The sequence below is a fragment of the Mirounga leonina genome, unplaced genomic scaffold (assembly GCF_011800145.1).
Source record: "Mirounga leonina isolate KUSES-001 unplaced genomic scaffold, KU_Mleo_1.0 Mir_169, whole genome shotgun sequence".
Classification (NCBI taxonomy): domain Eukaryota; kingdom Metazoa; phylum Chordata; class Mammalia; order Carnivora; family Phocidae; genus Mirounga; species Mirounga leonina.
Genome location: NW_023270431.1, coordinates 6,735,250 through 6,751,032, shown reverse-complemented (window position 1 = coordinate 6,751,032; position 15,783 = coordinate 6,735,250).

Sequence of the window (15,783 nt, the reverse complement as noted above, 5' to 3'; positions counted from 1 at the left end):
ACAACATTAAATAATAAATGGTACTCGGTTAGTGAGAATCAGATAAATATGGCAAGGCCAGGATAGGACAGAGTTTACAGAAGTTAATAGTCCCTAAACTGAAGTTAGAGAAGGCCAGGAAATTGATTATTCTTAAGATAGTCATTATTCTTAGGACAGTCAGATAGGAATCTTTACTTCCAATAGCAGTAAACGGAAGACTTATAAATTCATTAAATGCAGAATGGGCATGCAAATGTTAAGGAGACAGAGATTGGGCATCCCCATAACAGTTAATAAGGAATGTAAATTCAAGGGGCTGGAACTTGTCTTTTCAGTCTTGCATCTCCAGTATCTCTCCTAGCAGAGAAAAAGAGTGTAGGGAAAGAGTAGAGAGAACTACTTATTGGGAGATTGGGGTTCAGAAGCAGGAATTGGTCCTTTTAGAGAAATTTAGTCTGCAGGCCTAGGATTCAATCTCTGAAGATGAAAGAAACAGGAACCCAGGGATTTGGTGTAGATTTTTCAGTTACTGGAATGTGGTTACCACAGCCAACAAAGAACCTGAACCAAGGCTAAGTTTAATGTTGATTTAATAAACTACAATCCTCAATATACTTTATTCCTGGTGAGTCGGGTCCAAATTGATTACTTAGACAAAAAATAAGGCTTAATCTACAGTTGGTATTGACCTCAATGGAAAAATAAATTTACCAGCAGGGAAACAGTCAAGAAAACATTAAAGAACCACAGTGTGGTAGAGCAAAAACAAGCTTTGAAATCCAAAAGTAATGTGTGTGTCAGAGCACACAAATGAATGGTTGACTTTGAGTAAATTATTGATACTCTCTCTGAATCTATCTCATTCATAAAAATTGGGTAAAACATAGATGTAGGCCAGAACCCTTTCAGGACAAATAGCTATATTCAATCTAGCTTTAATAAAAATAATACAAAATGGTGATTATGGGAATGGGTAGGTGAGATTAAAATAATCTGGTAAAACTTTTGGAGAAGGGAAATGCATATAATTCCTATGAACAAGAAAATGAAACATCCTAGGGCCATCAATTGAAATGCCTTTTCTTATTTTCCTCCAGTACAAATATTGACATTTTAGTAATATACTTAAGATTTAGATATGTCAGTGCAAAAGCAATAGGGCAAACAAGCCTATCAAATGATGTTTTGTTTTGTTTTTTTTTCCCTTTCTTTCCCCTTCCATTAACAATAGGAAGGACGATGAAGCTATATGAACTGAGAATGCCTTCTGGAAGTAAATATTTTAAAAGTCAAAGCATAACCAAGAAACAGAACATATCTAAAAGAAGTTAAAGAAATTGTACTTTCCTATAGCACAAAATACTTCATAAATCCCAGTTTTGCTGTCTCAAGGTACAATAAGATTCAAAAGAAAATTACTTTGACTCATGATAAAATCGAGGAAGCTTGCTTTGAGTGATTTTTTTTATCTATTTCAAGATAATATAATAAAAAACAGGGTACTTCACCACTTTTCCAAAAAAATGTTTCTATAGTACATCTTTTTAAAAAGAATAACATTTTATCAAATGAAAAGTTTTGTTGTTAAACTTCGTGTTGTGTTATAAAATAGTCAGTGACACTTCACAAGAATCTATAAATCACCTTTTCGTTTTTTTCACTTTTTCAGAAGACATGCATAGAAGTTTTTGAGTGTGTGTGTGTGTGCATGTGTGTGTGTGTGTGCATGTGGAGAGAGAAAGAGAAGGCCATCAGGGAGGGAAAGAGAAAAACATGTGGAACAAGTATGGAGGGAGCTGAAAAGAAATAGTACAAAATAAATATAATTATAAAGAAAACAAAATAAATATAATTATAAAGAAACAAGGGAGAAAACAAAATAAATATAATTATAAAGAAACAAGACAATCAGTTAAGACTTAAGAAGCCCAATACTGAAATGAATTAAATAATTTTGATTTTAATGAGATTTGATTAAAATTAAAATTATTACTGAAATCATGGAAATAAAATGGCTGCTTAATGTATAAAGCCATGGTGATGAATTTTTATAGAAATGATACTTTCTGAGATATAGAATACTTCTGTATACATATTATTTTTGGATTAATTTACACTGTGAGATGAGTAATTCGCCTTCCGTGAAGAAAGAAAACTTATTAAGTAGACAAAGTTAAGCATTTGCAAAGTGGCTAAATTAAAGACCACACTATTGGGTCGAATACCTCCTTCTCAGTAAAGCAGTGATGGAGACACAGAGAAAAGCAGAGATTAAAACAACAGGTTCAAATAATACATGGGTATAAAGATAAAGTCTCAAGAAAAATTAAAAAGAAATAGATAATATGACTATGATAGTAACCATTAAGAGGATTGACTCAATAGTAAACTTCCATAAAAGAAAGCACCACAACCAAATGGTTTCACTGATGAATTCTACCCCAAAATTAAGAAATTAATGATACTAATTCTTTATAAATTCTTCCAAAATACAGAAACATTCTATGAGACAAATACCAAAACCAGATTAAGACATTATAAGAAAACTATAAACCAGTATCTCTCAGAAATACAGATTTAATAAAATATCAATAAATTGAATCCAACAATGTATACATATTATTATATACTATGACCAAGTGGATATATTCCAGATATACAAAACTGACTTAATATTTGAAAACTAATAACCATACAACAGGCTAAAGAAGAAAAGTCTTATTATAGTAGCAATAGTTTCAGAAAAAGCACTTGACAAACTTCCAAACCTATTTATGATTAAAACTCTCAGCTATTAAGAGTAAAAGGAAACTTCCTCAACTATATAAACATCTACAAAAAACCTATAGTTAATGTCACACCTAAAAGTGAAAAAATAGATGCTTTCCCTGTAAGGTTGGGAACAAAGCAAGGATGTCTTCTCTCACTAATCCTATTCAATGTCATACCAGAAGTCCTGACACAATAAGAAAACGAACTACATGTATATAAGTCAGGAAGGAAATTAAACCATCTACAGTTGCACATGACATGATTGCATATGTAGAAAGTTCCAAAGAATTGACCAAAAAAGCCTCCTGAGATTAATATAGCAAGGCATAAGATGGAAAGTTAATATATAAGCAGAGAGTATAAAACCAAAGACAAAATAAATTATACATAAGCATTGTACTCTAGTGGATAAAGTTTCCCACAGGAGTATGAGTTAACAATTTTGGTACTTATATATATGTGTACTGGAAGGGTTGGTTGCGATCAGTTTCCTCACTTAGAATTTACATATAAAGGAAGGGTGGAGGCTAAGATGATCTATCTGGTAATAGATTAAGGTAATATATTAACTCATGTTTAGTTTAATATAGATGCAATTGGTTATATATATATATATATAAAATATCTAGATAGATTAAGTAGACCAAAAGGCAGGCAGGCAGAGAGAAACAGACAGGTGTACATACATGGGTTTGTATACATGCATATACTTCCTTGCTCTGTAAGATGAATGTATGTGATTTCAGTCACATGAACACACAGTGCCTATTTTAATGTTCTAATACCATTCTCTAATAAGAGGAACCAGGGCTTAGAAAAGTAAGCTGATACTATGGCTGGAATAAAAAATAGACAAGATAATTATGCAGTATCTTGTAGTGCCAGAAGGTAAGAAATTGTTTAAAAAAAACAAAAGCAAAAACAAAAACACAAAGATGGTGATATGTATAAGCGATACAGGAGTGGATAAAAGAGCTCTTAATAACCAATATTGAAACAATCTGACCAACAAAATAAATAAAATAGTATTATATTTTCACCCAATTTATAAAATAAATATTCATGAATCCATACTAATATAAATAAACTAGTAAATAAACAAATGAGGTTTAATAGACAAATTTCCCATGCAGAAGTATTCCAAATAATCTATGTAGATATTTTACCCTTAAGGAAATGGAGCATAGTTCCCCAGTCCTTAAATATAAACTGTACATAGTGGCTTTCTTCCAAAGTATACAGTATGAAATGTGTGTGTAAAGGGGATGAGGGAAGAGTAACTTAAGCAGAAAAACCTGACAAACATTTCAACTCAACCCAGAGACAAAGGTCAATTTCATCAGCAATATGTTATATTGATAGTATGTACCCTTGATATGATGTGATAATCGTACTTTATCTCTGTAGGCATCCTACCAAGAATCTATAACCTTCATCTAATTAGTCAAAATGTCAAAAAAAAATCCCAGTTGAGGGACAAAAGCTGTATCAGTATTCCACAAAATTGTCCAGATCATCAGAAACAAAGAAAACTGAGAAACTGCTTTAACAAACAGAAGCCTAAGAGAATATGATTACTAAATGGAATGCGGTATTCGGGGTGAGATCCTGGAGCAGAAAAAAAAAAAAAAAGTAAAACCTAAGGAAATCTGAGTAAAGTATGGACTTGACTCAATAGTAATAAAACATTACTATTGGTTCAGTAATTATTAAAAATGTGTCATAATTATATGTTATCGATAATAGGGGAAACTGTGTAAATGGGACTGTCTGTATTGTCCTCTCCGTTTTTCTGTAAATCAAAAACTTCTCAAAAATGTACATTTTAGGGACGCCTGGGTGGCTCAGTCTGTTAAGTGCCTGCCTTCGGCTCAAGTCATGTTCCCAGTGTCCTGGGATAGAGTCCTGCAATAGGCTCCTTAGTGGGGAACCTGCTTCCCCCTCTGCTGGCCACTCCCCCATTTGTGCTCGTTCTCTCTCTGACAATAACATCTTTTCAAAAAATTATAAAATGTACATTTTATTTTTGAAAAATTACACGAGGATTTCCAATGTCATACCAGCAACATCATAATATTTTTTAGCCCCCCAATATACCATTTTGTAACCTTGTTTGAAATTTTTTTCATCACCTTTTTGATCATTCTTCCATCTCTTCATAGCTAATCACAACCTTAATAGAAATAAATAGTTCCGAATAGTTTCTCTTGTATTCTTCTCATAAAATCCTATATATTAAACATAGATACACACACAGAGAAATATTGGCTAAGGTTACATATATTTTAATGAAAAACATCTGAAGAGAGAAGTAGGACAATAATAATTTGGTAGTATTCCTGGGTAAATAATAAAATTTTAAAATATGATCAATGACTAGCACATTCCATGGTGCCTTGTCTTAATTTCAGCACCAGTAGAGTCTGGGAAGTTATTAGAAAGATGCTTTTAAAGGAAAAATCATGGTTAATGAAAACTGTGTATTTACTTTTAAAAAATAAAATTAACTAAAAGCTTTATTCTGTCTTTTCTTTTTTACAATAGGAATTGTTTCAGCTCAATATGGTAATGCTAGTAATTTTTTTATTAATGGCAAACTCTAATGGGCAGTTTATATGTATTTGATTAATTACAAATTAAATTGTACATAAAAATGAAGTTTGATTGAATTACAAGATTCATCAGGGAAAATAATTAGAATTCACTTTGGTGGTAGGCTGGTTTATAACAAAGGCTAACAGAGCCTAAAATATGAAGATCATCAGCAATCTGTTAAACAAGCTAGGGGCTGGTTTTAGAAACATTATTTTAGAGACAATTATGCTGAGACTATTAAATATCTAAAAGTGTGCTAGGGGCTTTAGAGGAAGTAAAAACCAGTGAGATACAATCCTTATCTTCATAGAACTTGCTAGTTTAATGGTGAGGGCAGGAGGTGGAAAAGAGATAAAAATAAGACAAAAACATAACTATAAAGTAACTACAGTGAGTGTCATAAAGCAAGCAGCTTTATGGGAGGAAAGAGTGGAAACTCTCCATAGACCAAGTGATATCAGTTATAAAACTGATATAAAGGCGGAAATGGAAAAGAGAGAATGCCATAGAGAATGAATTGAAGAACACAATTCTTGCCCTTGAGATTCTAATTATCAAGGAAGGAAATAGGAAGGGTTGTAATAAAGTATGAGAAGCCCTAAACAACAACAACAACAACAACAACAACAAAACATGCAGAGTATAAATCAGCAGACTGCTTGGGAAAGTCGGGAAGCAGGTTGATTGAAGAGAAAATATTTTTGGTAGGTTTTGCAGGATGTGATGGAGTTTGTCAAAGAAATGAATATTCCAGTCACAGGAACAAGAGGCATCTATAGTGTCTCCAGAATGTAGAGAATTTCACATAGAATGTGTTAGAGACATGGCGGAGATAACACTGGGGGAAGGTTTTGAAAGTCTGTGAGGAGGCTGCCATGAAAGCTGGTCTGGTTCCAAAAATAGAGGGGGATTGAGAATGGAAACTCGGGATTTGTTTGCTCCAACGGTTTTAGTTCCTCTCAGTGTTTTAACAAAAACTAATTAACAGGCCATACAAAGTATAAGTCACAAGCTCAGGGGTGGAAGTAAGTCATTAAGGCAACTTTTATTTTCTCCTTTGTTTCTCAAGTAGGCTACCAATGGAAATGATCAAGGAAGTCTACAAAGAATGAAAAATCTGTTAAAGAAACTCAGGATACCATTAGGCTGGGGTTGGGCTCTATCAACCATGAGGTGTCTGTGTAATTACCATATAATATTTTGCTCATTGTGCCACAGTTATATTTTGTTTTAGTTTTGTTTCTTAATGTACCATTGAGACTAATATGGTAGGCCTGCCCCTACCCTCCCACAGGCCATGATGCCAATTTGGGGCATAGAAATATTTAAAATGCTGTCCTCTAAACAAAATGGTTTGAACAGTTAGAGACATAGATTATTTTCGATAAGCCAATGTAGGCAGTATGATGACTGATTAACTGGAAATGGGATGAAGGAAGAGATTGATCTTGGAAATGGGATGCTATTGCGATCACCAAAATAAAGGACTGCAAGTACCAAAATTAAAGCTGTGGAGGTGGGAATAGAGTGGTTAGATGTGAAAGTCATGTGTGAATGAGAAATCATGGAACTTACTGAATTTGGATAATAAAGGAAGAGAATATAACAATCCTATTTTGAGTGAACAGGTTGCTGACCAGCAAGAAACATATTTATCTGGAAAATAACTGATTTGTTAAATTCAGGGTGGAGAAAACATCCATGGAATATGGTAATTGGAGTACTACTGTCCAAATTAAAACCCTGGCTCCATCACTTTCTTGTGGTCTTGAAAAGTTACTCAACTTCCCCACATCTCTGCTTGCTTTTCTAAAATTAGAGAATAACAGTAGCACTAGTCATAAGTTGTTATGAAGATTAAATGAGATAATATAATTATAAGATTTAAAACAGTGTGAGAAGCTCAAGACGGGGAAACATCTTTTGAGATTCACGAATTAATGAACGTGGAAATAAGATCACTTGCAGTGGCAGTAGCATTAGAAGAGAAAATGAATAACTAGCAGAACTTGTAGAATCTTAATATTTAAGAATTTCAAATAAGAAAGAAATATATCAAATTAAAAAGGAAGATGTAGAGAAGTAGGAAGAGAACCAGAATAAAGAGGTGCAAAAGACATCAGTAGAAAGAATATGGGTTTTGAAAAATGCAGAAGAAATTGATTGGTTTTGTAAGAGGAGAGGAGCATAAACATATTGTGTCAAAAATTTGGAATCATACTAAAATATGCAATATTAAATGATGTATTAGTAAAAAGGGCACAGTTTGAAACTTAGGAACTAAATCTGTCTTAAAAACTTAGTTTGCCATATTGGTAAGCTTAATAATAAGACATGTCTGTGATATCATAAGCAAAATAAGGAAACACACAATTAATTATAGGAAAAAGATGTGAACAAATTTGATTGACTTTGGGAACCCTTCATATACTAGAGACATTTCAAAGACGGAGACAGATACACATGGGTATTATATAAATTACATAAGCAGAAAGTAATAATCATTAGAAAATACAAGATTATTGTAGGGATTTGGGGGCATACATTATTTGATATTTTGAATATAATATAATTTGGATCAATGATTCAGAACACACACATTGATGTTTAATTTTTGGTTATATAACAAAACTGGTACTATACCCCTTAATTATAATAAATGCTAAAGCCTTTATATATCCAAAACTAAACGTTAATATTTGGTTCACTTTCCTCTAATATCTTCTTAAATAGTCTTAATTAATAATGCTTAATTCTATTTTTTTGTATTTTTTTTGTAGTTTCAAAATAAACAACCCTATTAAACCCTATTAAGAACCCTGAAAATCTTTTAAAAAATAATCACATCATTAAGAATATTCAGGTATTCATGAAGTTTTGAAATATGGATAATGACTTGAGCATGTCACTAAAATGATCATCTGTCCCCAATTAATACTGATATATTGCAGTTGGGAGGTCTTTTAACGATCACATTACTGGGAAATTATTGCTACTCATATAATTTGTCCTTATAATCATGTATTTATCAAAGACACAAAAGACAAGTCTCCCAGGAGGCTTATTAAAATCCTTATTCTCTTGATTTCTAATTGGTAAAGAAGATAGTTTGTCCTTTTTTTTTTTTTCTGAGAGACCAACTGGGTTTTCATCAACAGAAGTATCATTTAAAACTATGCAATTGTCACATACATAAATCTCCATTTTTAAAGGGCAGAAAATAATATGCCAAAATGAATAATCACTTTACAGCACTCTTTCTGCTCAATGAAGTCATAATCAAATCAAATAAAAATTATTTATTGAACATCTATAGGTGTAAGGCAATCTATTAACCACTGAACTTAAATAGCATTAAAATGATAAGGTAAATGTGCATAATACTAGGAAAAATATTATATGTAGATCCTTTCATTTGCCTTAGAATTATTTTTACAAGTTTTTATAAGTTTAAGCAAATCTACATAATTTTTAAATTATATATTTCTAAATCCATAAATTATGTTTCATTTTTTAAAAAATGTGGTGATGTGTCTTGCAAGACAGAACCTTAAAATACAATCTCTTTCTAAGTCCTTTTTAGTCACCCATTCTCACTTTGAATGTCCTGGCTTATCCTGCGATGGAGCATGCCAACAAGTTTGACAGTATACTCAGAATAAATTTCAGATACTACTCTAGGTTGATGGAATAAGCAATCAAAATAACAAAGGATTTGGGTGCCTGGGTAGCTCAGATGGTTAAGCGTCTGCCTTCGGCTCAGGTCATGATCCCAGCGTCCTGGGATCGAGTCCCGCATCGGGCTCCCTGCTCCTTGGGAGTCTGCTTCTCCCTCTGCCTCTCTCTCTCTCTGTCTCTCATGAATAAATAAATAAAATCTTAAAAAAAAAAATAGCTAAAAAAAATAACAAAGGATTTATGACTTGTTGGTTTTACTCACCTGCAGAACTTTCTCTCGGTAAAGTTACTCCCTCCCACCTTGCTCCCCCCCCACACCTTTCCACACTGTATACCTTGGAAGTCACTGTGCCCAGCCCATACTAGGGAGCGGGCAGTTATATTCCCCAACTTTGAGGGTGGAGCATCTACATAAATTATTTGGTATACTTCTGCATGAGAGATTTGTCTCTTCTCCCTCATTAATGAATTAATTTTGCAATATATTCAATCATTTATATTCTTTTTTTTTTTAAAGATTTTATTTATTTGAGAGAGAGAGAATGAGAGACAGAGAGCATGAGAGGGAGGAGGGTCAGAGGGAGAAGCAGACTCCCTGCTGAGCAGGGAGCCCCATGCGGGACTCGATCCCGGGACTCCAGGATCACGACCTGAGCCGAAGGCAGTCGCTTAACCAACTGAGCCACCCAGGCGCCCCCTAATCATTTATATTCTTAATGATTATGGATATTTATATTATACTTTGCATTATACTATTTTAAGATAGCCCAAATTATTTCGGCTTTGGCTGAACATTGGAGACTCATTCAGTTGGCTCCTATACTTCTTTGACATACGTCCCTATTACTATAGATGTGTGTGTGTGTGCGCGTGTGTGTGTATTTGGGATCTTTCTCACTTTCCAGTAATACAAGATGCTATAGGCTAATCTTGTGTATATCCTGCCTTAGTCCCGGAATCAACTATTTCAACAGGGAGAACTGGTTCCTTTTATTGGCGAATAGTATTAAAAAATGGGACTAGACTCTAGATGTGTTCATTGCCACTAGGGTGTTTTGATTTTTTTTTTTTTTTTTTTTTAGTTTTATGGCATTTCTTTTACCTATTAAGCTAACAGAGCAAAATTATATGTATTTATAGGAACCTGTGTACATACACATATCTATAAATATTTCTATATGTAAACATCATATCTATACTAATATAAGCTTGAGTTTATTCTGATATCTCCAATCCATTCTCATTTGCCTCATTCTAGCTTCCTCCTCTTGTTTATCTATAAATCCTCATTCAATAGTGAGAAGCCTGGTTCTCACCATCCATCATCCATTTATTTAATTATTCTATATATACATATACAGCAACATCAAGAGTCATAAATCATGTTGATAATATATATGCTTGATATGATGTAATGACAAGGGCAATTTTACTTCTGTGGTTTTCCTCACAGTAACCCAAAGCACTAGTCTTACCATGAAAAAACATCAAATCCCAATTGAAGAACCTTCTACAAAATACCTGAGTACTGTTTAAAACATTCAAAGTTATGAAGAGCAAGCAAAGTGAAAAGGTGCAATAGCCAGGAGGAAGCTAAAGAGATGTGACAACTAAATGTAATGTGGTCCTCCGGATGGGATTTGCAATCAAAAGGGGACATTAAGTAAAAACTAATGAAATCTAAAACTGTGGACTTTAGTTCATTATATTGTATCAATATCCATTCATTTATTGTAATAAATGCATCATGCTAGTGTAAGTTATTAATAATAGGGGAAGCTGGAAACTCTTTGCATTGTCTTCTCCATTATTTTAGAAAATCTAAAACTGTTCTAAAAAGTAAAGTTTGATAAAGATTTTTTTTAGAAGGACAAATACTGTATGGTTTCACTTATATGTAGAATCTAAAAAAACAGATGAATGAGTGAACAAACATACAGAGAGTAGAATCAAACCTATAAATACAGAGAACAAACTGATGGTTGCCAGAGGGGAGAAGGCAGGGGCATGGAAAATGGGAGTAGAAGCGGAGTGGGAGATACAGGTTTCCAGTTATGATATGAATAAGTCATGGGAATAAAAGGCACAGTATAGGGAATATAGTCAATTACATTGCATAGTGACAATGGTAGCTAGGTTTGTGGTGAGCATAGCAGAACTGCATAAAGTTGTTGAATCACTATATTGTACACCTAAAACTAATGTAACATTGTGTGTCAACTATACTAAAAAGTTTTTTTAAAGGATCATAATGTGCTGCAGAGTATGCTTACACATATGGATAATGAGAATTAAATTGTGGTGCATGATGACAAGTAAATAAAGAATAATTATTAACTATTTAAAAAATATATGACTACTGTACCAGGAAAGATGCACTTTTTTAAAACCATTCTCAGTAATAAATCATTAACAGATAAATTTTGGCTCCGTGGTAGGTTTTATATTTAATAGTTGTAAAAAAAAAAATAGTAGAATGGAAGAACTTGGAAATCCAAATTTTAAATATATAAAAAGAGTATATGTTTATACTGTATAAAACAATTAAATTGAATGCCAGGTATAGTTTCAGTATGATCAAGAACAACATCATAGTGTCAGTCAAAGGTTTTAGTATACTGATGTAGAGTTGATATAATAATAACATGTATGTTTTAATTGTCTATGCTATGCAACAAATTATCACAAACCTTGGTTTTAACTAACATGTATTTGTTAGCTCATGGTTTCAGCTTAGCTAGTTCCTCCATTCAGTATCTCCCAATGATGCAAGCAAGTTATGGACTAAGTTTTATTTCTTTCTGGAGTTTAGACTCTTATTCCAAGCTCATATAGTTGTTAGAAGAATTTAGTTCTTTGCAGTTATAGGAGCAAGTTCCACATTTCCTTGCTGTCTGCCTGCAGGGGTCCCTTTTAGCCTCTAGAGTTCCCTGCATTTCTTGCCACATGGTCATCTCACAAGTTTTTGTATAATGTGGCAACTCACTTCTTTAGAGCCAGAAGAATTTCTCTCCTCCTGAATGGCTCAGTCCTTCTTTAAGGATTCATATGACTAAATCAGGCCCGCTACGGAAATCTATTTTTTAGATTAACTCAATTATCAATTGATATGGGACCTTAACTGCATTTGCAAAATCTCTTTATTCTTGCCATACAGTGTAATCCACTCATGGGACAATAAGTGGATTACACTGTATGGGACATCCAATCATATCTAAGGCCCTCGTAACACTCAAAGAGAGGGAATTATAAAGGACTTGTATACCAGGGGATGGGAATTTGGGGGCAATCTTGAAATTCTGCCTGTCACACATGCATTTACTGCTCTCTGTGCTAGCCATAAGCCTGTGTTCACCTTTTAGAGTGTCCCATTTTAATTTACAATGGTTGTGATGTGGGGTTCAATGATTTAGGTAATAAGATTCACATTTTGAAAATTAACAACCTAAATGTAAATAGGTTTAATAATTTGTCCATGGATACACAACTAGAAAGTGGTATGGTGGGGATTTGAACTCAGATCTCTGAACCTAGACCCAAACTATTAACCTCTGTGATATCAAACAATTAATTATTTAATTATTTACCATTTATTACTGTAGAAACAAAAGATGGAAAGTATGTGCTACATACATTAAAAGAATTAGGCATTTTCTATTAATAAGTGACTTGGTAAAGTTATTTAATATGCAAAATAAGAAAGGATGACTCACTCAGTTTAAAATGAAAGAACTCTGATAGGCAAAATTATCATAGTTAAAAATGTTGCAATAGAAATGTATTTTTAATGTTTTATTTAAAATAATTGCAGATTTAATAAAATGCTGTGAGAATAGTACTATTCTAGTAATCTAGGTAAAGGGTAGATTTCCAAAACATGTGGCTAGTGTATGCTTCCTAGAGAATCAGGACATTCTCATGTATAATCATAAAATTATCAAAAGAAGGAGATTTTGGTGTGTTCCTGAATTTCCTTTTTATCAAAAGAAAATCCAGGTCAGGTGTCCCATTCACTTGCCATCTCTTTTCTTTAATCTCAAGCAGTTCTTCAATCTCTCTTTGTCTTTCATGGCATTGACATTTTTGAGTCAGTTATTTCATAAAATATCCCTCAATAGTGGTTTGTGTATTATCCTTCATGATCAAGGATTGCATTTATAGATTAAACAGTCCAGAAGAGATGTTGTGTTTTTCTCAGTGCCTCCTAATCAATGCTCTCATGATGCCTATTGGTCCCACTACTGTAGATCTTAATTTTAATCACTCAGTTAAGGTGATGACTGCCAGGCTTTTCCACTGTAAAATTATTATTTTCCACATTGTAATAAATAAGTATCCTATGGTGATCTACTTTGATATTATTACAAATAAGCTACTAATCATAAAACTTCCAAATGTTAATTTTCATATTCATTAATGATCCTTGCCTGAGTCAACTATTATCTTTACGGTTGTCAAATGGCAATTTTTTAATTTCATTATTTTCTACATATTTTAGCTGTCTTTCTACTGTAAGGAAGAACCTTCCTTTCTTATTTATGTGTTTGAATTTATTAATTTATATCAATACGGGTTCATGGATTCTTACTGTGCTCACTGTATTATAATTATTTACTTATATTATTTATTCGATACTCAATTTGTCATTAACTTCCCAGTAAGCACTCTTTCACATTGACTCTTGTGTCCTTTTGCAATATTTCCATTATTCTTTAAATACTTCCTGACTTGTTGGCACAAAAAAGTGTTCTTGGTTCATCTAGAATCATTTGATCTGGTCTTAGCATCTGCCATTTCAAGAAGGCTCTCTAGTTCCTTCTAGTAGAGACTTATATATGGAAACCAAAATCTGGACACTAACTGTACACAGGGCTACTGAAAAGCTAATGGCTTTTTTGCTGTGTTAGAGGACACAGCTAGGAAATGAAAGTATATGCATACATTCACAAATATCTATAAGCATTTCTTCTATTGCAATATCTCTCTATGATCTACTTTCTAATTGCAATTCAACACCACGTGGTTCATTCTAGTCTTCCCTAAGTCTGTATTTTAATTCAAGACATAAACTCCTAAAGGGGTAATTTTGGGGTCATACAAATGTTTTGTTAGATATTGCCCAATTCTTCTCCATAAGCATTCTACTGATTGGAATTTGCACCAGAAATGTATGAGTTCCAGTTTTCCCACACCTGCACTGACACAATGATAGCATTTTAAAACTGACAAAAAGCTTGAAGATAACTTATTCCAACATTTTTATTTTTCAGATGAGGTTAAGAATACTGCTGACAGGCTACTCTCACTTAATTTTATAATGTCAACTAGTATTCTGATATTTTGCATTAAAGGAAAATAAGGTATGGCACAAAATGAAAATCACTAGACTTAGAGTTACAAAACCCAACCCTGTTTCTGCAGAATTGATGAAAACTGAAAATTCTATTTCTTGAACATTCATACCTCTATAATGACGAGCAATGTATACCACTTTGTTAAGCCAAATTTCCAAATGAGAAGAGGGCTATCTACCCCAGGTTAAAAATAACCACTTTATGTAGTGTAATTTTAAAATATTTTCCCCAAATTTCCTAAAGGCATATTGATTTAAAAAACATATTTATATTATTTAAAATGGTGTTTTAAAAGTAAGACCTATGGCATACTAAAGAAAAACAGAAAGAAAATATCACTTTCTTTTCTAGTGGGGAAAAAGATTTTATTTCCCAAGGATTATATGTAGGCTATATATTTTGCAACTCTCTTAATTCCAATAATAACTTATCAAAATCCGGTCTTCAATTTTTCCACATAGATTTATGGGCTTAGAGATGATACACAATCTCTGAGCATAATCAGTATACTCTGCTCTTCAAAATAAGCCTCCATGGCTGATTTCGTTGCCTGAATGCTTTTGCAAACACATTATGACCTGTCTTTTGCTATACATTACTATTAGTAAATGAAATATTGATGTTGTTTGGATATACTCATTATTGTAGTCAACATTCCAGATTTATTCCATGATATGCATATAATTCAGTTTAGTAAACACACAATCCTGATTTATTTGGCTACTTGGGACCACAAAAATCTTCAGAAGGATTTCTTTTTCTCCCTAATGTAACATCTGAAGCATTAGGTTCTCATCCCTGCTATAAATGCAATCTATATGTCACCTTTAATTTTACATATCCTTTTAGGCCAGGCTTTGACTTTTACATGGTTAAAAACACAGCTCCGATCTGATGCAGATATCTGATAATAAATAAATGGAAACTTCCAAAGAAAATGTCACTAAATTAACTAGAAACAATTGCTATCTGTAGTCTTTTTTTTTTTTCTGGTTTAATTAACACTAAGGATACTTTGTTTAAAATGCTAAACCAAACATCTGAAATGTCCATATGGTAACTCAAATATTTATTAAATTAGTAACATCTTCATATTTTAATGAAAAACTCTAGTATATAAGTTGTTCATTGATTCTTGCTTATTCTGAGAGCTAAGTACACCAATTTTACATATATTTTTTAAGTATTGATATCCTTTCAGTAGAATGAAAGTTTCATTTAACATAACACATTGTTTAAGAATTTTTATATATTACATGACCATTCAAACAATGTTTCCTATCATTATTACTATAATCTGTCTTTTCTTTGTGCCTTATTTTGCTTCTTTCTCCTATTATTTTCTTCCGATTGATTTATTACAAAGGTAATACAATTGCACACACTTATGGGAGATTCATGA